Source organism: Equus asinus, chromosome X (assembly GCF_041296235.1).
Source record: "Equus asinus isolate D_3611 breed Donkey chromosome X, EquAss-T2T_v2, whole genome shotgun sequence".
In the NCBI taxonomy this organism is placed as follows: Eukaryota; Metazoa; Chordata; class Mammalia; order Perissodactyla; family Equidae; genus Equus; species Equus asinus.
In genome coordinates this window covers 82027388-82050146 of record NC_091820.1, presented here as the reverse complement: position 1 = coordinate 82050146, position 22759 = coordinate 82027388, and positions in this window count along the sequence as shown.

The window sequence follows — 22759 nt, the reverse complement described above, 5'->3', positions numbered from 1 at the left end:
AAGCTTGAATCAGCATGGCCTCCCCATAGACTTGAATAGATGACAATGTTCTCCTCTCAGTGCTTGTCCCTCTATTCTGGCTTCTTGCCAAGGATTCCTTTCTTATCCCTGGCATCAGAGTCTGTTTGATCTCTTCCAGTTTCTGTGCCCGCTTTCTGTTTGTCAAAGCAGTTTCTGGGTATGTCTCCCTTTAATAGCCCAGCCTAGGCCAATCCTCAGACTGTAACCATGCGGCCATCTTGGGGGACATGTTCACCGTGATGTCATAAAGAACCTCAGAAGGCCAAGTTGTCCTGACAACCTCCAAGCACACAGAGTTTCAGAGCCATCTCAGACCAGTCTGACTCCTCCCCCTTTCCAGGTAGGATAGTTTTCCTTTTTCTGGATTTCTTGTCGGTTTCTAACTTTCTCCTCGAACTTGGAAAGGCCTGCTCCCTTCTCTCTAGACACTGGTTTCTTTCCTGTAAGATTACCCTGGGTGTTATCTCTTATGTCTTGGGTAGATGGCCAAGTGGGTGGACCTTCCCCAGAGAAAGTCCTGGACTCCCTCCCAAGTTGAAGTTGCCCAGGCAATCCTCTGATGCGCAATGATCGTGTCATCTCCTAGCACTCTGCCAATTCCGCCTTGGCAGGTCCCATGTTTTCCTTCCTTCTTCCTTTGGGGAAGTGTACCAGATGCCTTCCTAGATTGGAATATTCTCACGGTTCTTTTTCTGGTGCGTATTGAGAACGGACCCTCACAATTGCTACTCCTTTATGACCTCTGTCCGCACCGTACCATGAAATCTCTATTCCCTAACAGTGCTAATGTGATCTGCACCCGCGCTGTGAAAGAGTGAGGCCCGGGCCACCCAAGAGGAACGTGGGCACTTGCCCGCTCCACCACAGGGCCGGCCCTGACTTGTACTTTTGGACCAACCTGTGGCCTGAACTTGGGAAGATGTGGGCCTGTTTGGATTATTCGTGAAGGGGATTAGTAGGAACATCATGGACGGTAACGTTTTCCGTTGGTTCCTGGGCTTAGCACGGATCAGGTTCTCTTGGTAGGATTCCTCTTCATGTATTTGGAATGGTCTACCTTTCTGTAGCATCAGTCAGGCTTTTGAGGTGATTTTCCATCCTTGGAAGTTCACCTTCTCTAATCTCTTTCAGCCCCCAAAGCTGTATGCCGTCATTCTGGACCCCTTTTTGGATGTTTGATTTTAGGTGGATTTATTGCCATAACCCTGCATTCGAACATCCTATGTCTTTCAGATTTACATCCTCATCGATTTAGACTTCCGTGTAGGTTCCATCCTCTTCACCAGCGTAAGCCGAATCACAGGCCCTCACCACACACTTGTGCCTCATCATCTCTTTCACCCTCCCCCACCGCCCCGCTTTGCCTCTGGGCGCCCCCGATCAAATGTCCAGTGCCACCTGTTGGTTAGTGCTTGTTTTTTCTTCTCCTTGTAAGTGAGATCCTACGGTATTTGACTTTGTCCCTGGGGCTTGTTTCACTTCCCCTAAAACCCTCCCAGCCATTCTGGTGGTCACAAATGGCTGGATTGCATCCTTTGTTCCCGCTGAGTGGTCTGCCATTGTGTGGCTATAGCCCATGTTCCTTCTCCATTCGTCCCTTGCTGGGCACCAGGGCGGCTTCCAAGTCTTGGAGAGCGGGAGTAAGGCTGTGGTGAACTCAGCGGTGCACGTCTTTAGGTGGTAGTGTTTCCGAGTTCTTTGGCTAAACGCCCCCCAGGGGAATAGCTGGATCATATGGGACATGGATTCTTAAATTTCGGAGGCAGTTCCACTTCGCTTGGCCTAGTGGCTGCACCGGTTTCCACTGCCAGCAGCAGTGCTGGAGGCTTCCCTTCTCTCCACCTCCTCTCTGACGCTTGTTCTTTCCTGTCTGCCTCCTTATAGCCATTCTGACCACAGTGAGCTGCTATGTCATTGCGGTTTGGATTTGCCTTGGCCTCAGACTTAATGAGGGTGAACAAGTTTTCATGCACCTGTTGGCCCTCTTTAGATCTTCTTGGGAGAAATCTCTGTGTCCATCTTTGGCCCAGGATTTCATTGGCTTGTTCTTTTTCTTGTGGAGACGTGTGAGTTGATTGTATCTTTGGGCTTTTCACCCCTTGTCCGATGTGTGCTTTGCAAACATCCACTCCCAGTTGTTGTGCTGTCTTTGCATTGAGTCGATGGTTTCCTTGACTGGGCAGAAGCGTCTGCATGTGAGGTGGTCCCGTTTGTTTCTTGTCTCCTTTGCTGCCCTTGCCCAGTCAGACAGGCTTCTTCCAAATAGGCGGCTCAGACAGATGGCAAAGAGCACTCTGCCTAGGTCTTCTCCTACAAGTTTCACGGTTTCAAGTGTGCCATTCAGGGCTTTAATCCATTCCAGGTGGTGCGTGTGCCAGGTGGCACATCATGGTCTACTCTCGTTGTGTTCCATGTGGCTGTGCAGGCTTCCCAGCACCGTTTCTTGGAGAGACTCTCCTTTGTCCACTGTCTCCTCTTGGCTCCCTGGTCGCAAATGGGCTGTCCTTGTATGTTTGAGTTGGGCTCTGGGCTCTCGATTCTGTTGCATGGGTCTGTGTGCCTGTTTTTGGGCCCGGACTGTGCCGTTTCGGTACCTAGCGCTTCGTCCTCTATGTTGAAATCAGAAAGTGTGATACGTCCTGCTTTGTTCATTTTCCTGAGGATTCCTTGGCCTATTCAGGGTCTCTTGTTGCTGGCTGGAAACTTTAGGATTCTCTCTTCTATCTCTCTGGCAAATATGGCTGCAACTTTGACTGGGATTGCATGGAATCCAGAGATTCCTTTCTCCGCTAGGGACGTTTCAAGTGTGTTAATTCTTCCATTCCTAGGTCCCGGAATATCCTTCTTTTTCCTTGTGTCGTCTTGAATTTCTTTCCCCAAACGTTTGCTAGTTTTCGGTTGACATAGCTTTCACCTGTTTTGCTAAGGTTCTTCATAGACATCTTCTTCTTCGTACTGGCAAGCTGTGTTTTTTGTTCGTTTGTGTTTAGCTTCCATTTGTCTACTCTTTGCAACTTGTAATTGGTTCTGTTTTGGCAGAAGTGCATCGCTGTGCTCACATCTGCTGGCAATGCTCCTGTATTTGCTGTGGAAGTCTGGCCCTATCTAACGTCCCTTCCCATCTGCCTCTGCACCCCCTCGGACGCCTGCCCCAGAATGACTGAAGCAGTGGTGAGGAGGCTCACCCCCAGGATTCCACCCGGCCCACCCCGGGCCACCGACCCAGAAGCTGCGGACCTCACCGCTGCACCACCGGCCGGCCCCTTTCATGTTCCATTGGCAACCTGCAGTTGAGTGCAATGGGGCTTGAATATGCTGCTTGAGCCCAACTCTGGCACTGTGTAGATGAGGCCAGGTTGTTTGTCGGGGCCACTGTGACGTCAGAGGATTGGTCATAGTTGTGCGTCTGCTGTCCCGGCAAACTTCACGGACACAGGGCTTCAGAGCCCGCTTGGAGCAGTCTCATAACGCACCCTTCCCAGTGAGCCCAGGTTTGACCTTCGTTGCCGTTTTTTGGCTTGTGAATTTCTCTGACTTTCAAACGTTCCAGCACAGTGTGTCTAAAGACTGACATCTTTCATTGTGGATTATTCAGGTGTGATATCTGTTCGCCTTGCATTTTCTGGGACCTTTTTTTCTTTTCCACAGTATACTCGTCATGGTCTTTCTCAGCTATCTCCCTTAGATGTGCTCATCAGTCCGTTCTCCTTCAGTCCAAGTGATTAATTTTGTATTTCTTGAATCACCGTATGTTCTCTAGGCCGAGGTGTGAGTGCTTTCGTGATTCTTGGTTGCTGTCTTTGAATTTGCAGCGGTCACTTGTAGGACTCTTTGCTATCCTAGCCTAGGTCAAGCGAAGCACTGACAACCCGTGGTCATCTGGCTTGGTTTGACATCCTGAGATCAGAAACTCCAAATTCGAGGTGGTCCTGGCAACCCCCTTCATGGACATAATGTTTTTCTGAGACAAATTAGACAAATATGATGAATTCCTCGCTCCAGGAAAGATATTTTTCTTTCTCTTTTGTGCATTCGGGAAGTTTCGAACTTGACCCCTGACCCTTGAACATTGCCCTAGATTCCATCTAGATAAGGGCTGACTTTATTTCCATAGGCTGTGCCATTTGTTTGACCTACATCCTCAGCCCTGGCATGTTTATTTTTCTGGAAACAGAATTGTAATGTTCTAATTTTCAGCCAGCTTCCTTCCATATGGCGTCAAAGCACATAATCAATAATCCTTCTACGGCAAGAAGTCGGGGGAGAGAATTTCATTGGAGCCAAAGTGAGCACTCTAGCCTGGGAGGGCAGCCTCCACAAAGGAACCAAGCCCTCTGGAAAAGGGTGATTTTCAGCACACTTGTAGAGCCCTTCCCAACAAAGAGACCTACCCCAAGCATGACAGGGCTCCATTCCTTCAAGGCTTCCAAGACATCTCTTGGGACGCATTAGCATGTGGCCAGTGGGCCCCCGTGACGCCAGAGCTATGGAAAGTGAGACTGATCTTCGAAGAATGCTAGGGGCCTAGGAAAGGAGGCATCGACTCTTCTCTTCAACGTCCTCAAGAGATCCTTCTTGACTTTGGATTATGCTTAAGGCAGAAGGACACTGTAGGTCTGATAAGGCCCAAGTGCGGCCTCGTGTTTCCAATCAAGTTTCAAGCTTGAATCAGCATGGCCTCCCCATAGACTTGAATAGATGACAATGTTCTCCTCTCAGTGCTTGTCCCTCTATTCTGGCTTCTTGCCAAGGATTCCTTTCTTATCCCTGGCATCAGAGTCTGTTTGATCTCTTCCAGTTTCTGTGCCCGCTTTCTGTTTGTCAAAGCAGTTTCTGGGTATGTCTCCCTTTAATAGCCCAGCCTAGGCCAATCCTCAGACTGTAACCATGCGGCCATCTTGGGGGACATGTTCACCGTGATGTCATAAAGAACCTCAGAAGGCCAAGTTGTCCTGACAACCTCCAAGCACACAGAGTTTCAGAGCCATCTCAGACCAGTCTGACTCCTCCCCCTTTCCAGGTAGGATAGTTTTCCTTTTTCTGGATTTCTTGTCGGTTTCTAACTTTCTCCTCGAACTTGGAAAGGCCTGCTCCCTTCTCTCTAGACACTGGTTTCTTTCCTGTAAGATTACCCTGGGTGTTATCTCTTATGTCTTGGGTAGATGGCCAAGTGGGTGGACCTTCCCCAGAGAAAGTCCTGGACTCCCTCCCAAGTTGAAGTTGCCCAGGCAATCCTCTGATGCGCAATGATCGTGTCATCTCCTAGCACTCTGCCAATTCCGGCTTGGCAGGTCCCATGTTTTCCTTCCTTCTTCCTTTGGGGAAGTGTACCAGATGCCTTCCTAGATTGGAATATTCTCACGGTTCTTTTTCTGGTGCGTATTGAGAACGGACCCTCACAATTGCTACTCCTTTATGACCTCTGTCCGCACCGTACCATGAAATCTCTATTCCCTAACAGTGCTAATGTGATCTGCACCCGCGCTGTGAAAGAGTGAGGCCCGGGCCACCCAAGAGGAACGTGGGCACTTGCCCGCTCCACCACAGGGCCGGCCCTGACTTGTACTTTTGGACCAACCTGTGGCCTGAACTTGGGAAGATGTGGGCCTGTTTGGATTATTCGTGAAGGGGATTAGTAGGAACATCATGGACGGTAACGTTTTCCGTTGGTTCCTGGGCTTAGCACGGATCAGGTTCTCTTGGTAGGATTCCTCTTCATGTATTTGGAATGGTCTACCTTTCTGTAGCATCAGTCAGGCTTTTGAGGTGATTTTCCATCCTTGGAAGTTCACCTTCTCTAATCTCTTTCAGCCCCCAAAGCTGTATGCCGTCATTCTGGACCCCTTTTTGGATGTTTGATTTTAGGTGGATTTATTGCCATAACCCTGCATTCGAACATCCTATGTCTTTCAGATTTACATCCTCATCGATTTAGACTTCCGTGTAGGTTCCATCCTCTTCACCAGCGTAAGCCGAATCACAGGCCCTCACCACACACTTGTGCCTCATCATCTCTTTCACCCTCCCCCACCGCCCCACTTTGCCTCTGGGCGCCCCCGATCAAATGTCCAGTGCCACCTGTTGGTTAGTGCTTGTTTTTTCTTCTCCTTGTAAGTGAGATCCTACGGTATTTGACTTTGTCCCTGGGGCTTGTTTCACTTCCCCTAAAACCCTCCCAGCCATTCTGGTGGTCACAAATGGCTGGATTGCATCCTTTGTTCCCGCTGAGTGGTCTGCCATTGTGTGGCTATAGCCCATGTTCCTTCTCCATTCGTCCCTTGCTGGGCACCAGGGCGGCTTCCAAGTCTTGGAGAGCGGGAGTAAGGCTGTGGTGAACTCAGCGGTGCACGTCTTTAGGTGGTAGTGTTTCCGAGTTCTTTGGCTAAACGCCCCCCAGGGGAATAGCTGGATCATATGGGACATGGATTCTTAAATTTCGGAGGCAGTTCCACTTCGCTTGGCCTAGTGGCTGCACCGGTTTCCACTGCCAGCAGCAGTGCTGGAGGCTTCCCTTCTCTCCACCTCCTCTCTGACGCTTGTTCTTTCCTGTCTGCCTCCTTATAGCCATTCTGACCACAGTGAGCTGCTATGTCATTGCGGTTTGGATTTGCCTTGGCCTCAGACTTAATGAGGGTGAACAAGTTTTCATGCAACTGTTGGCCCTCTTTAGATCTTCTTGGGAGAAATCTCTGTGTCCATCTTTGGCCCAGGATTTCATTGGCTTGTTCTTTTTCTTGTGGAGACGTGTGAGTTGATTGTATCTTTGGGCTTTTCACCCCTTGTCCGATGTGTGCTTTGCAAACATCCACTCCCAGTTGTTGTGCTGTCTTTGCATTGAGTCGATGGTTTCCTTGACTGGGCAGAAGCGTCTGCATGTGAGGTGGTCCCGTTTGTTTCTTGTCTCCTTTGCTGCCCTTGCCCAGTCAGACAGGCTTCTTCCAAATAGGCGGCTCAGACAGATGGCAAAGAGCACTCTGCCTAGGTCTTCTCCTACAAGTTTCACGGTTTCAAGTGTGCCATTCAGGGCTTTAATCCATTCCAGGTGGTGCGTGTGCCAGGTGGCACATCATGGTCTACTCTCGTTGTGTTCCATGTGGCTGTGCAGGCTTCCCAGCACCGTTTCTTGGAGAGACTCTCCTTTGTCCACTGTCTCCTCTTGGCTCCCTGGTCGCAAATGGGCTGTCCTTGTATGTTTGAGTTGGGCTCTGGGCTCTCGATTCTGTTGCATGGGTCTGTGTGCCTGTTTTTGGGCCCGGACTGTGCCGTTTCGGTACCTAGCGCTTCGTCCTCTATGTTGAAATCAGAAAGTGTGATACGTCCTGCTTTGTTCATTTTCCTGAGGATTCCTTGGCCTATTCAGGGTCTCTTGTTGCTGGCTGGAAACTTTAGGATTCTCTCTTCTATCTCTCTGGCAAATATGGCTGCAACTTTGACTGGGATTGCATGGAATCCAGAGATTCCTTTCTCCGCTAGGGACGTTTCAAGTGTGTTAATTCTTCCATTCCTAGGTCCCGGAATATCCTTCTTTTTCCTTGTGTCGTCTTGAATTTCTTTCCCCAAACGTTTGCTAGTTTTCGGTTGACATAGCTTTCACCTGTTTTGCTAAGGTTCTTCATAGACATCTTCTTCTTCGTACTGGCAAGCTGTGTTTTTTGTTCGTTTGTGTTTAGCTTCCATTTGTCTACTCTTTGCAACTTGTAATTGGTTCTGTTTTGGCAGAAGTGCATCGCTGTGCTCACATCTGCTGGCAATGCTCCTGTATTTGCTGTGGAAGTCTGGCCCTATCTAACGTCCCTTCCCATCTGCCTCTGCACCCCCTCGGACGCCTGCCCCAGAATGACTGAAGCAGTGGTGAGGAGGCTCACCCCCAGGATTCCACCCGGCCCACCCCGGGCCACCGACCCAGAAGCTGCGGACCTCACCGCTGCACCACCGGCCGGCCCCTTTCATGTTCCATTGGCAACCTGCAGTTGAGTGCAATGGGGCTTGAATATGCTGCTTGAGCCCAACTCTGGCACTGTGTAGATGAGGCCAGGTTGTTTGTCGGGGCCACTGTGACGTCAGAGGATTGGTCATAGTTGTGCGTCTGCTGTCCCGGCAAACTTCACGGACACAGGGCTTCAGAGCCCGCTTGGAGCAGTCTCATAACGCACCCTTCCCAGTGAGCCCAGGTTTGACCTTCGTTGCCGTTTTTTGGCTTGTGAATTTCTCTGACTTTCAAACGTTCCAGCACAGTGTGTCTAAAGACTGACATCTTTCATTGTGGATTATTCAGGTGTGATATCTGTTCGCCTTGCATTTTCTGGGACCTTTTTTTCTTTTCCACAGTATACTCGTCATGGTCTTTCTCAGCTATCTCCCTTAGATGTGCTCATCAGTCCGTTCTCCTTCAGTCCAAGTGATTAATTTTGTATTTCTTGAATCACCGTATGTTCTCTAGGCCGAGGTGTGAGTGCTTTCGTGATTCTTGGTTGCTGTCTTTGAATTTGCAGCGGTCACTTGTAGGACTCTTTGCTATCCTAGCCTAGGTCAAGCGAAGCACTGACAACCCGTGGTCATCTGGCTTGGTTTGACATCCTGAGATCAGAAACTCCAAATTCGAGGTGGTCCTGGCAACCCCCTTCATGGACATAATGTTTTTCTGAGACAAATTAGACAAATATGATGAATTCCTCGCTCCAGGAAAGATATTTTTCTTTCTCTTTTGTGCATTCGGGAAGTTTCGAACTTGACCCCTGACCCTTGAACATTGCCCTAGATTCCATCTAGATAAGGGCTGACTTTATTTCCATAGGCTGTGCCATTTGTTTGACCTACATCCTCAGCCCTGGCATGTTTATTTTTCTGGAAACAGAATTGTAATGTTCTAATTTTCAGCCAGCTTCCTTCCATATGGCGTCAAAGCACATAATCAATAATCCTTCTACGGCAAGAAGTCGGGGGAGAGAATTTCATTGGAGCCAAAGTGAGCACTCTAGCCTGGGAGGGCAGCCTCCACAAAGGAACCAAGCCCTCTGGAAAAGGGTGATTTTCAGCACACTTGTAGAGCCCTTCCCAACAAAGAGACCTACCCCAAGCATGACAGGGCTCCATTCCTTCAAGGCTTCCAAGACATCTCTTGGGACGCATTAGCATGTGGCCAGTGGGCCCCCGTGACGCCAGAGCTATGGAAAGTGAGACTGATCTTCGAAGAATGCTAGGGGCCTAGGAAAGGAGGCATCGACTCTTCTCTTCAACGTCCTCAAGAGATCCTTCTTGACTTTGGATTATGCTTAAGGCAGAAGGACACTGTAGGTCTGATAAGGCCCAAGTGCGGCCTCGTGTTTCCAATCAAGTTTCAAGCTTGAATCAGCATGGCCTCCCCATAGACTTGAATAGATGACAATGTTCTCCTCTCAGTGCTTGTCCCTCTATTCTGGCTTCTTGCCAAGGATTCCTTTCTTATCCCTGGCATCAGAGTCTGTTTGATCTCTTCCAGTTTCTGTGCCCGCTTTCTGTTTGTCAAAGCAGTTTCTGGGTATGTCTCCCTTTAATAGCCCAGCCTAGGCCAATCCTCAGACTGTAACCATGCGGCCATCTTGGGGGACATGTTCACCGTGATGTCATAAAGAACCTCAGAAGGCCAAGTTGTCCTGACAACCTCCAAGCACACAGAGTTTCAGAGCCATCTCAGACCAGTCTGACTCCTCCCCCTTTCCAGGTAGGATAGTTTTCCTTTTTCTGGATTTCTTGTCGGTTTCTAACTTTCTCCTCGAACTTGGAAAGGCCTGCTCCCTTCTCTCTAGACACTGGTTTCTTTCCTGTAAGATTACCCTGGGTGTTATCTCTTATGTCTTGGGTAGATGGCCAAGTGGGTGGACCTTCCCCAGAGAAAGTCCTGGACTCCCTCCCAAGTTGAAGTTGCCCAGGCAATCCTCTGATGCGCAATGATCGTGTCATCTCCTAGCACTCTGCCAATTCCGGCTTGGCAGGTCCCATGTTTTCCTTCCTTCTTCCTTTGGGGAAGTGTACCAGATGCCTTCCTAGATTGGAATATTCTCACGGTTCTTTTTCTGGTGCGTATTGAGAACAGACCCTCACAATTGCTACTCCTTTATGACCTCTGTCCGCACCGTACCATGAAATCTCTATTCCCTAACAGTGCTAATGTGATCTGCACCCGCGCTGTGAAAGAGTGAGGCCCGGGCCACCCAAGAGGAACGTGGGCACTTGCCCGCTCCACCACAGGGCCGGCCCTGACTTGTACTTTTGGACCAACCTGTGGCCTGAACTTGGGAAGATGTGGGCCTGTTTGGATTATTCGTGAAGGGGATTAGTAGGAACATCATGGACGGTAACGTTTTCCGTTGGTTCCTGGGCTTAGCACGGATCAGGTTCTCTTGGTAGGATTCCTCTTCATGTATTTGGAATGGTCTACCTTTCTGTAGCATCAGTCAGGCTTTTGAGGTGATTTTCCATCCTTGGAAGTTCACCTTCTCTAATCTCTTTCAGCCCCCAAAGCTGTATGCCGTCATTCTGGACCCCTTTTTGGATGTTTGATTTTAGGTGGATTTATTGCCATAACCCTGCATTCGAACATCCTATGTCTTTCAGATTTACATCCTCATCGATTTAGACTTCCGTGTAGGTTCCATCCTCTTCACCAGCGTAAGCCGAATCACAGGCCCTCACCACACACTTGTGCCTCATCATCTCTTTCACCCTCCCCCACCGCCCCGCTTTGCCTCTGGGCGCCCCCGATCAAATGTCCAGTGCCACCTGTTGGTTAGTGCTTGTTTTTTCTTCTCCTTGTAAGTGAGATCCTACGGTATTTGACTTTGTCCCTGGGGCTTGTTTCACTTCCCCTAAAACCCTCCCAGCCATTCTGGTGGTCACAAATGGCTGGATTGCATCCTTTGTTCCCGCTGAGTGGTCTGCCATTGTGTGGCTATAGCCCATGTTCCTTCTCCATTCGTCCCTTGCTGGGCACCAGGGCGGCTTCCAAGTCTTGGAGAGCGGGAGTAAGGCTGTGGTGAACTCAGCGGTGCACGTCTTTAGGTGGTAGTGTTTCCGAGTTCTTTGGCTAAACGCCCCCCAGGGGAATAGCTGGATCATATGGGACATGGATTCTTAAATTTCGGAGGCAGTTCCACTTCGCTTGGCCTAGTGGCTGCACCGGTTTCCACTGCCAGCAGCAGTGCTGGAGGCTTCCCTTCTCTCCACCTCCTCTCTGACGCTTGTTCTTTCCTGTCTGCCTCCTTATAGCCATTCTGACCACAGTGAGCTGCTATGTCATTGCGGTTTGGATTTGCCTTGGCCTCAGACTTAATGAGGGTGAACAAGTTTTCATGCACCTGTTGGCCCTCTTTAGATCTTCTTGGGAGAAATCTCTGTGTCCATCTTTGGCCCAGGATTTCATTGGCTTGTCCTTTTTCTTGTGGAGACGTGTGAGTTGATTGTATCTTTGGGCTTTTCACCCCTTGTCCGATGTGTGCTTTGCAAACATCCACTCCCAGTTGTTGTGCTGTCTTTGCATTGAGTCGATGGTTTCCTTGACTGGGCAGAAGCGTCTGCATGTGAGGTGGTCTCGTTTGTTTCTTGTCTCCTTTGCTGCCCTTGCCCAGTCAGACAGGCTTCTTCCAAATAGGCGGCTCAGACAGATGGCAAAGAGCACTCTGCCTAGGTCTTCTCCTACAAGTTTCACGGTTTCAAGTGTGCCATTCAGGGCTTTAATCCATTCCAGGTGGTGCGTGTGCCAGGTGGCACATCATGGTCTACTCTCGTTGTGTTCCATGTGGCTGTGCAGGCTTCCCAGCACCGTTTCTTGGAGAGACTCTCCTTTGTCCACTGTCTCCTCTTGGCTCCCTGGTCGCAAATGGGCTGTCCTTGTATGTTTGAGTTGGGCTCTGGGCTCTCGATTCTGTTGCATGGGTCTGTGTGCCTGTTTTTGGGCCCGGACTGTGCCGTTTCGGTACCTAGCGCTTCGTCCTCTATGTTGAAATCAGAAAGTGTGATACGTCCTGCTTTGTTCATTTTCCTGAGGATTCCTTGGCCTATTCAGGGTCTCTTGTTGCTGGCTGGAAACTTTAGGATTCTCTCTTCTATCTCTCTGGCAAATATGGCTGCAACTTTGACTGGGATTGCATGGAATCCAGAGATTCCTTTCTCCGCTAGGGACGTTTCAAGTGTGTTAATTCTTCCATTCCTAGGTCCCGGAATATCCTTCTTTTTCCTTGTGTCGTCTTGAATTTCTTTCCCCAAACGTTTGCTAGTTTTCGGTTGACATAGCTTTCACCTGTTTTGCTAAGGTTCTTCATAGACATCTTCTTCTTCGTACTGGCAAGCTGTGTTTTTTGTTCGTTTGTGTTTAGCTTCCATTTGTCTACTCTTTGCAACTTGTAATTGGTTCTGTTTTGGCAGAAGTGCATCGCTGTGCTCACATCTGCTGGCAATGCTCCTGTATTTGCTGTGGAAGTCTGGCCCTATCTAACGTCCCTTCCCATCTGCCTCTGCACCCCCTCGGACGCCTGCCCCAGAATGACTGAAGCAGTGGTGAGGAGGCTCACCCCCAGGATTCCACCCGGCCCACCCCGGGCCACCGACCCAGAAGCTGCGGACCTCACCGCTGCACCACCGGCCGGCCCCTTTCATGTTCCATTGGCAACCTGCAGTTGAGTGCAATGGGGCTTGAATATGCTGCTTGAGCCCAACTCTGGCACTGTGTAGATGAGGCCAGGTTGTTTGTCGGGGCCACTGTGACGTCAGAGGATTGGTCATAGTTGTGCGTCTGCTGTCCCGGCAAACTTCACGGACACAGGGCTTCAGAGCCCGCTTGGAGCAGTCTCATAACGCACCCTTCCCAGTGAGCCCAGGTTTGACCTTCGTTGCCGTTTTTTGGCTTGTGAATTTCTCTGACTTTCAAACGTTCCAGCACAGTGTGTCTAAAGACTGACATCTTTCATTGTGGATTATTCAGGTGTGATATCTGTTCGCCTTGCATTTTCTGGGACCTTTTTTTCTTTTCCACAGTATACTCGTCATGGTCTTTCTCAGCTATCTCCCTTAGATGTGCTCATCAGTCCGTTCTCCTTCAGTCCAAGTGATTAATTTTGTATTTCTTGAATCACCGTATGTTCTCTAGGCCGAGGTGTGAGTGCTTTCGTGATTCTTGGTTGCTGTCTTTGAATTTGCAGCGGTCACTTGTAGGACTCTTTGCTATCCTAGCCTAGGTCAAGCGAAGCACTGACAACCCGTGGTCATCTGGCTTGGTTTGACATCCTGAGATCAGAAACTCCAAATTCGAGGTGGTCCTGGCAACCCCCTTCATGGACATAATGTTTTTCTGAGACAAATTAGACAAATCTGATGAATTCCTCGCTCCAGGAAAGATATTTTTCTTTCTCTTTTGTGCATTCGGGAAGTTTCGAACTTGACCCCTGACCCTTGAACATTGCCCTAGATTCCATCTAGATAAGGGCTGACTTTATTTCCATAGGCTGTGCCATTTGTTTGACCTACATCCTCAGCCCTGGCATGTTTATTTTTCTGGAAACAGAATTGTAATGTTCTAATTTTCAGCCAGCTTCCTTCCATATGGCGTCAAAGCACATAATCAATAATCCTTCTACGGCAAGAAGTCGGGGGAGAGAATTTCATTGGAGCCAAAGTGAGCACTCTAGCCTGGGAGGGCAGCCTCCACAAAGGAACCAAGCCCTCTGGAAAAGGGTGATTTTCAGCACACTTGTAGAGCCCTTCCCAACAAAGAGACCTACCCCAAGCATGACAGGGCTCCATTCCTTCAAGGCTTCCAAGACATCTCTTGGGACGCATTAGCATGTGGCCAGTGGGCCCCCGTGACGCCAGAGCTATGGAAAGTGAGACTGATCTTCGAAGAATGCTAGGGGCCTAGGAAAGGAGGCATCGACTCTTCTCTTCAACGTCCTCAAGAGATCCTTCTTGACTTTGGATTATGCTTAAGGCAGAAGGACACTGTAGGTCTGATAAGGCCCAAGTGCGGCCTCGTGTTTCCAATCAAGTTTCAAGCTTGAATCAGCATGGCCTCCCCATAGACTTGAATAGATGACAATGTTCTCCTCTCAGTGCTTGTCCCTCTATTCTGGCTTCTTGCCAAGGATTCCTTTCTTATCCCTGGCATCAGAGTCTGTTTGATCTCTTCCAGTTTCTGTGCCCGCTTTCTGTTTGTCAAAGCAGTTTCTGGGTATGTCTCCCTTTAATAGCCCAGCCTAGGCCAATCCTCAGACTGTAACCATGCGGCCATCTTGGGGGACATGTTCACCGTGATGTCATAAAGAACCTCAGAAGGCCAAGTTGTCCTGACAACCTCCAAGCACACAGAGTTTCAGAGCCATCTCACACCAGTCTGACTCCTCCCCCTTTCCAGGTAGGATAGTTTTCCTTTTTCTGGATTTCTTGTCGGTTTCTAACTTTCTCCTCGAACTTGGAAAGGCCTGCTCCCTTCTCTCTAGACACTGGTTTCTTTCCTGTAAGATTACCCTGGGTGTTATCTCTTATGTCTTGGGTAGATGGCCAAGTGGGTGGACCTTCCCCAGAGAAAGTCCTGGACTCCCTCCCAAGTTGAAGTTGAACAGGCAATCCTCTGATGCGCAATGATCGTGTCATCTCCTAGCACTCTGCCAATTCCGCCTTGGCAGGTCCCATGTTTTCCTTCCTTCTTCCTTTGGGGAAGTGTACCAGATGCCTTCCTAGATTGGAATATTCTCACGGTTCTTTTTCTGGTGCGTATTGAGAACGGACCCTCACAATTGCTACTCCTTTATGACCTCTGTCCGCACCGTACCATGAAATCTCTATTCCCTAACAGTGCTAATGTGATCTGCACCCGCGCTGTGAAAGAGTGAGGCCCGGGCCACCCAAGAGGAACGTGGGCACTTGCCCGCTCCACCACAGGGCCGGCCCTGACTTGTACTTTTGGACCAACCTGTGGCCTGAACTTGGGAAGATGTGGGCCTGTTTGGATTATTCGTGAAGGGGATTAGTAGGAACATCATGGACGGTAACGTTTTCCGTTGTTTCCTGGGCTTAGCACGGATCAGGTTCTCTTGGTAGGATTCCTCTTCATGTATTTGGAATGGTCTACCTTTCTGTAGCATCAGTCAGGCTTTTGAGGTGATTTTCCATCCTTGGAAGTTCACCTTCTCTAATCTCTTTCAGCCCCCAAAGCTGTATGCCGTCATTCTGGACCCCTTTTTGGATGTTTGATTTTAGGTGGATTTATTGCCATAACCCTGCATTAGAACATGCTATGTCTTTCAGATTTACATCCTCATCGATTTAGACTTCCGTGTAGGTTCCATCCTCTTCACCAGCGTAAGCCGAATCACAGGCCCTCACCACACACTTGTGCCTCATCATCTCTTTCACCCTCCCCCACCGCCCCGCTTTGCCTCTGGGCGCCCCCGATCAAATGTCCAGTGCCACCTGTTGGTTAGTGCTTGTTTTTTCTTCTCCTTGTAAGTGAGATCCTACGGTATTTGACTTTGTCCCTGGGGCTTGTTTCACTTCCCCTAAAACCCTCCCAGCCATTCTGGTGGTCACAAATGGCTGGATTGCATCCTTTGTTCCCGCTGAGTGGTCTGCCATTGTGTGGCTATAGCCCATGTTCCTTCTCCATTCGTCCCTTGCTGGGCACCAGGGCGGCTTCCAAGTCTTGGAGAGCGGGAGTAAGGCTGTGGTGAACTCAGCGGTGCACGTCTTTAGGTGGTAGTGTTTCCGAGTTCTTTGGCTAAACGCCCCCCAGGGGAATAGCTGGATCATATGGGACATGGATTCTTAAATTTCGGAGGCAGTTCCACTTCGCTTGGCCTAGTGGCTGCACCGGTTTCCACTGCCAGCAGCAGTGCTGGAGGCTTCCCTTCTCTCCACCTCCTCTCTGACGCTTGTTCTTTCCTGTCTGCCTCCTTATAGCCATTCTGACCACAGTGAGCTGCTATGTCATTGCGGTTTGGATTTGCCTTGGCCTCAGACTTAATGAGGGTGAACAAGTTTTCATGCACCTGTTGGCCCTCTTTAGATCTTCTTGGGAGTAATCTCTGTGTCCATCTTTGGCCCAGGATTTCATTGGCTTGTTCTTTTTCTTGTGGAGACGTGTGAGTTGATTGTATCTTTGGGCTTTTCACCCCTTGTCCGATGTGTGCTTTGCAAACATCCACTCCCAGTTGTTGTGCTGTCTTTGCATTGAGTCGATGGTTTCCTTGACTGGGCAGAAGCGTCTGCATGTGAGGTGGTCCCGTTTGTTTCTTGTCTCCTTTGCTGCCCTTGCCCAGTCAGACAGGCTTCTTCCAAATAGGCGGCTCAGACAGATGGCAAAGAGCACTCTGCCTAGGTCTTCTCCTACAAGTTTCACGGTTTCAAGTGTGCCATTCAGGGCTTTAATCCATTCCAGGTGGTGCGTGTGCCAGGTGGCACATCATGGTCTACTCTCGTTGTGTTCCATGTGGCTGTGCAGGCTTCCCAGCACCGTTTCTTGGAGAGACTCTCCTTTGTCCACTGTCTCCTCTTGGCTCCCTGGTCGCAAATGGGCTGTCCTTGTATGTTTGAGTTGGGCTCTGGGCTCTCGATTCTGTTGCATGGGTCTGTGTGCCTGTTTTTGGGCCCGGACTGTGCCGTTTCGGTACCTAGCGCTTCGTCCTCTATGTTGAAATCAGAAAGTGTGATACGTCCTGCTTTGTTCATTTTCCTGAGGATTCCTTGGCCTATTCAGGGTCTCTTGTTGCTGGCTGGAAACTTTAGGATTCTCTCTTCTATCTCTCTGGCAAATATGGCTGCAACTTTGACTGGGATTGCATGGAATCCAGAGATTCCTTTCTCCGCTATGGACGTTTCAAGTGTGTTAATTCTTCCATTCCTAGGTCCCGGAATATCCTTCTTTTTCCTTGTGTCGTCTTGAATTTCTTTCCCCAAACGTTTGCTAGTTTTCGGTTGACATAGCTTTCACCTGTTTTGCTAAGGTTCTTCATAGACATCTTCTTCTTCGTACTGGCAAGCTGTGTTTTTTGTTCGTTTGTGTTTAGCTTCCATTTGTCTACTCTTTGCAACTTGTAATTGGTTCTGTTTTGGCAGAAGTGCATCGCTGTGCTCACATCTGCTGGCAATGCTCCTGTATTTGCTGTGGAAGTCTGGCCCTATCTAACGTCCCTTCCCATCTGCCTCTGCACCCCCTCGGACGCCTGCCCCAGAATGACTGAAGCAGTGGTGAGGAGGCTCACCCCCAGGATTCCACCCGGCCCACCCCGGGCCACCGACCCAGAAGCTGCGGACCTCACCGCTGCACCACCGGCCGGCCCCTTTCATGTTCCATTGGCAACCTGCAGTTGAGTGCAATGGGGCTTGAATATGCTGCTTGAGCCCAACTCTGGCACTGTGTAGATGAGGCCAGGTTGTTTGTCGGGGCCACTGTGACGTCAGAGGATTGGTCATAGTTGTGCGTCTGCTGTCCCGGCAAACTTCACGGACACAGGGCTTCAGAGCCCGCTTGGAGCAGTCTCATAACGCACCCTTCCCAGTGAGCCCAGGTTTGACCTTCGTTGCCGTTTTTTGGCTTGTGAATTTCTCTGACTTTCAAACGTTCCAGCACAGTGTGTCTAAAGACTGACATCTTTCATTGTGGATTATTCAGGTGTGATATCTGTTCGCCTTGCATTTTCTGGGACCTTTTTTTCTTTTCCACAGTATACTCGTCATGGTCTTTCTCAGCTATCTCCCTTAGATGTGCTCATCAGTCCGTTCTCCTTCAGTCCAAGTGATTAATTTTGTATTTCTTGAATCACCGTATGTTCTCTAGGCCGAGGTGTGAGTGCTTTCGTGATTCTTGGTTGCTGTCTTTGAATTTGCAGCGGTCACTTGTAGGACTCTTTGCTATCCTAGCCTAGGTCAAGCGAAGCACTGACAACCCGTGGTCATCTGGCTTGGTTTGACATCCTGAGATCAGAAACTCCAAATTCGAGGTGGTCCTGGCAACCCCCTTCATGGACATAATGTTTTTCTGAGACAAATTAGACAAATCTGATGAATTCCTCGCTCCAGGAAAGATATTTTTCTTTCTCTTTTGTGCATTCGGGAAGTTTCGAACTTGACCCCTGACCCTTGAACATTGCCCTAGATTCCATCTAGATAAGGGCTGACTTTATTTCCATAGGCTGTGCCATTTGTTTGACCTACATCCTCAGCCCTGGCATGTTTATTTTTCTGGAAACAGAATTGTAATGTTCTAATTTTCAGCCAGCTTCCTTCCATATGGCGTCAAAGCACATAATCAATAATCCTTCTACGGCAAGAAGTCGGGGGAGAGAATTTCATTGGAGCCAAAGTGAGCACTCTAGCCTGGGAGGGCAGCCTCCACAAAGGAACCAAGCCCTCTGGAAAAGGGTGATTTTCAGCACACTTGTAGAGCCCTTCCCAACAAAGAGACCTACCCCAAGCATGACAGGGCTCCATTCCTTCAAGGCTTCCAAGACATCTCTTGGGACGCATTAGCATGTGGCCAGTGGGCCCCCGTGACGCCCGAGCTATGGAAATTGAGACTGATCTTCGAAGAATGCTAGGGGCCTAGGAAAGGAGGCATCGACTCTTCTCTTCAACGTCCTCAAGAGATCCTTCTTGACTTTGGATTATGCTTAAGGCAGAAGGACACTGTAGGTCTGATAAGGCCCAAGTGCGGCCTCGTGTTTCCAATCAAGTTTCAAGCTTGAATCAGCATGGCCTCCCCATAGACTTGAATAGATGACAATGTTCTCCTCTCAGTGCTTGTCCCTCTATTCTGGCTTCTTGCCAAGGATTCCTTTCTTATCCCTGGCATCAGAGTCTGTTTGAGCTCTTCCAGTTTCTGTGCCCGCTTTCTGTTTGTCAAAGCAGTTTCTGGGTATGTCTCCCTTTAATAGCCCAGCCTAGGCCAATCCTCAGACTGTAACCATGCGGCCATCTTGGGGGACATGTTCACCGTGATGTCATAAAGAACCTCAGAAGGCCAAGTTGTCCTGACAACCTCCAAGCACACAGAGTTTCAGAGCCATCTCAGACCAGTCTGACTCCTCCCCCTTTCCAGGTAGGATAGTTTTCCTTTTTCTGGATTTCTTGTCGGTTTCTAACTTTCTCCTCGAACTTGGAAAGGCCTGCTCCCTTCTCTCTAGACACTGGTTTCTTTCCTGTAAGATTACCCTGGGTGTTATCTCTTATGTCTTGGGTAGATGGCCAAGTGGGTGGACCTTCCCCAGAGAAAGTCCTGGACTCCCTCCCAAGTTGAAGTTGCCCAGGCAATCCTCTGATGCGCAATGATCGTGTCATCTCCTAGCACTCTGCCAATTCCGCCTTGGCAGGTCCCATGTTTTCCTTCCTTCTTCCTTTGGGGAAGTGTACCAGATGCCTTCCTAGATTGGAATATTCTCACGGTTCTTTTTCTGGTGCGTATTGAGAACGGACCCTCACAATTGCTACTCCTTTATGACCTCTGTCCGCACCGTACCATGAAATCTCTATTCCCTAACAGTGCTAATGTGATCTGCACCCGCGCTGTGAAAGAGTGAGGCCCGGGCCACCCAAGAGGAACGTGGGCACTTGCCCGCTCCACCACAGGGCCGGCCCTGACTTGTACTTTTGGACCAACCTGTGGCCTGAACTTGGGAAGATGTGGGCCTGTTTGGATTATTCGTGAAGGGGATTAGTAGGAACATCATGGACGGTAACGTTTTCCGTTGGTTCCTGGGCTTAGCACGGATCAGGTTCTCTTGGTAGGATTCCTCTTCATGTATTTGGAATGGTCTACCTTTCTGTAGCATCAGTCAGGCTTTTGAGGTGATTTTCCATCCTTGGAAGTTCACCTTCTCTAATCTCTTTCAGCCCCCAAAGCTGTATGCCGTCATTCTGGACCCCTTTTTGGATGTTTGATTTTAGGTGGATTTATTGCCATAACCCTGCATTCGAACATCCTATGTCTTTCAGATTTACATCCTCATCGATTTAGACTTCCGTGTAGGTTCCATCCTCTTCACCAGCGTAAGCCGAATCACAGGCCCTCACCACACACTTGTGCCTCATCATCTCTTTCACCCTCCCCCACCGCCCCGCTTTGCCTCTGGGCGCCCCCGATCAAATGTCCAGTGCCACCTGTTGGTTAGTGCTTGTTTTTTCTTCTCCTTGTAAGTGAGATCCTACGGTATTTGACTTTGTCCCTGGGGCTTGTTTCACTTCCCCTAAAACCCTCCCAGCCATTCTGGTGGTCACAAATGGCTGGATTGCATCCTTTGTTCCCGCTGAGTGGTCTGCCATTGTGTGGCTATAGCCCATGTTCCTTCTCCATTCGTCCCTTGCTGGGCACCAGGGCGGCTTCCAAGTCTTGGAGAGCGGGAGTAAGGCTGTGGTGAACTCAGCGGTGCACGTCTTTAGGTGGTAGTGTTTCCGAGTTCTTTGGCTAAACGCCCCCCAGGGGAATAGCTGGATCATATGGGACATGGATTCTTAAATTTCGGAGGCAGTTCCACTTCGCTTGGCCTAGTGGCTGCACCGGTTTCCACTGCCAGCAGCAGTGCTGGAGGCTTCCCTTCTCTCCACCTCCTCTCTGACGCTTGTTCTTTCCTGTCTGCCTCCTTATAGCCATTCTGACCACAGTGAGCTGCTATGTCATTGCGGTTTGGATTTGCCTTGGCCTCAGACTTAATGAGGGTGAACAAGTTTTCATGCACCTGTTGGCCCTCTTTAGATCTTCTTGGGAGAAATCTCTGTGTCCATCTTTGGCCCAGGATTTCATTGGCTTGTTCTTTTTCTTGTGGAGACGTGTGAGTTGATTGTATCTTTGGGCTTTTCACCCCTTGTCCGATGTGTGCTTTGCAAACATCCACTCCCAGTTGTTGTGCTGTCTTTGCATTGAGTCGATGGTTTCCTTGACTGGGCAGAAGCGTCTGCATGTGAGGTGGTCCCGTTTGTTTCTTGTCTCCTTTGCTGCCCTTGCCCAGTCAGACAGGCTTCTTCCAAATAGGCGGCTCAGACAGATGGCAAAGAGCACTCTGCCTAGGTCTTCTCCTACAAGTTTCACGGTTTCAAGTGTGCCATTCAGGGCTTTAATCCATTCCAGGTGGTGCGTGTGCCAGGTGGCACATCATGGTCTACTCTCGTTGTGTTCCATGTGGCTGTGCAGGCTTCCCAGCACCGTTTCTTGGAGAGACTCTCCTTTGTCCACTGTCTCCTCTTGGCTCCCTGGTCGCAAATGGGCTGTCCTTGTATGTTTGAGTTGGGCTCTGGGCTCTCGATTCTGTTGCATGGGTCTGTGTGCCTGTTTTTGTGCCCGGACTGTGCCGTTTCGGTACCTAGCGCTTCGTCCTCTATGTTGAAATCAGAAAGTGTGATACGTCCTGCTTTGTTCATTTTCCTGAGGATTCCTTGGCCTATTCAGGGTCTCTTGTTGCTGGCTGGAAACTTTAGGATTCTCTCTTCTATCTCTCTGGCAAATATGGCTGCAACTTTGACTGGGATTGCATGGAATCCAGAGATTCCTTTCTCCGCTATGGACGTTTCAAGTGTGTTAATTCTTCCATTCCTAGGTCCCGGAATATCCTTCTTTTTCCTTGTGTCGTCTTGAATTTCTTTCCCCAAACGTTTGCTAGTTTTCGGTTGACATAGCTTTCACCTGTTTTGCTAAGGTTCTTCATAGACATCTTCTTCTTCGTACTGGCAAGCTGTGTTTTTTGTTCGTTTGTGTTTAGCTTCCATTTGTCTACTCTTTGCAACTTGTAATTGGTTCTGTTTTGGCAGAAGTGCATCGCTGTGCTCACATCTGCTGGCAATGCTCCTGTATTTGCTGTGGAAGTCTGGCCCTATCTAACGTCCCTTCCCATCTGCCTCTGCACCCCCTCGGACGCCTGCCCCAGAATGACTGAAGCAGTGGTGAGGAGGCTCACCCCCAGGATTCCACCCGGCCCACCCCGGGCCACCGACCCAGAAGCTGCGGACCTCACCGCTGCACCACCGGCCGGCCCCTTTCATGTTCCATTGGCAACCTGCAGTTGAGTGCAATGGGGCTTGAATATGCTGCTTGAGCCCAACTCTGGCACTGTGTAGATGAGGCCAGGTTGTTTGTCGGGGCCACTGTGACGTCAGAGGATTGGTCATAGTTGTGCGTCTGCTGTCCCGGCAAACTTCACGGACACAGGGCTTCAGAGCCCGCTTGGAGCAGTCTCATAACGCACCCTTCCCAGTGAGCCCAGGTTTGACCTTCGTTGCCGTTTTTTGGCTTGTGAATTTCTCTGACTTTCAAACGTTCCAGCACAGTGTGTCTAAAGACTGACATCTTTCATTGTGGATTATTCAGGTGTGATATCTGTTCGCCTTGCATTTTCTGGGACCTTTTTTTCTTTTCCACAGTATACTCGTCATGGTCTTTCTCAGCTATCTCCCTTAGATGTGCTCATCAGTCCGTTCTCCTTCAGTCCAAGTGATTAATTTTGTATTTCTTGAATCACCGTATGTTCTCTAGGCCGAGGTGTGAGTGCTTTCGTGATTCTTGGTTGCTGTCTTTGAATTTGCAGCGGTCACTTGTAGGACTCTTTGCTATCCTAGCCTAGGTCAAGCGAAGCACTGACAACCCGTGGTCATCTGGCTTGGTTTGACATCCTGAGATCAGAAACTCCAAATTCGAGGTGGTCCTGGCAACCCCCTTCATGGACATAATGTTTTTCTGAGACAAATTAGACAAATCTGATGAATTCCTCGCTCCAGGAAAGATATTTTTCTT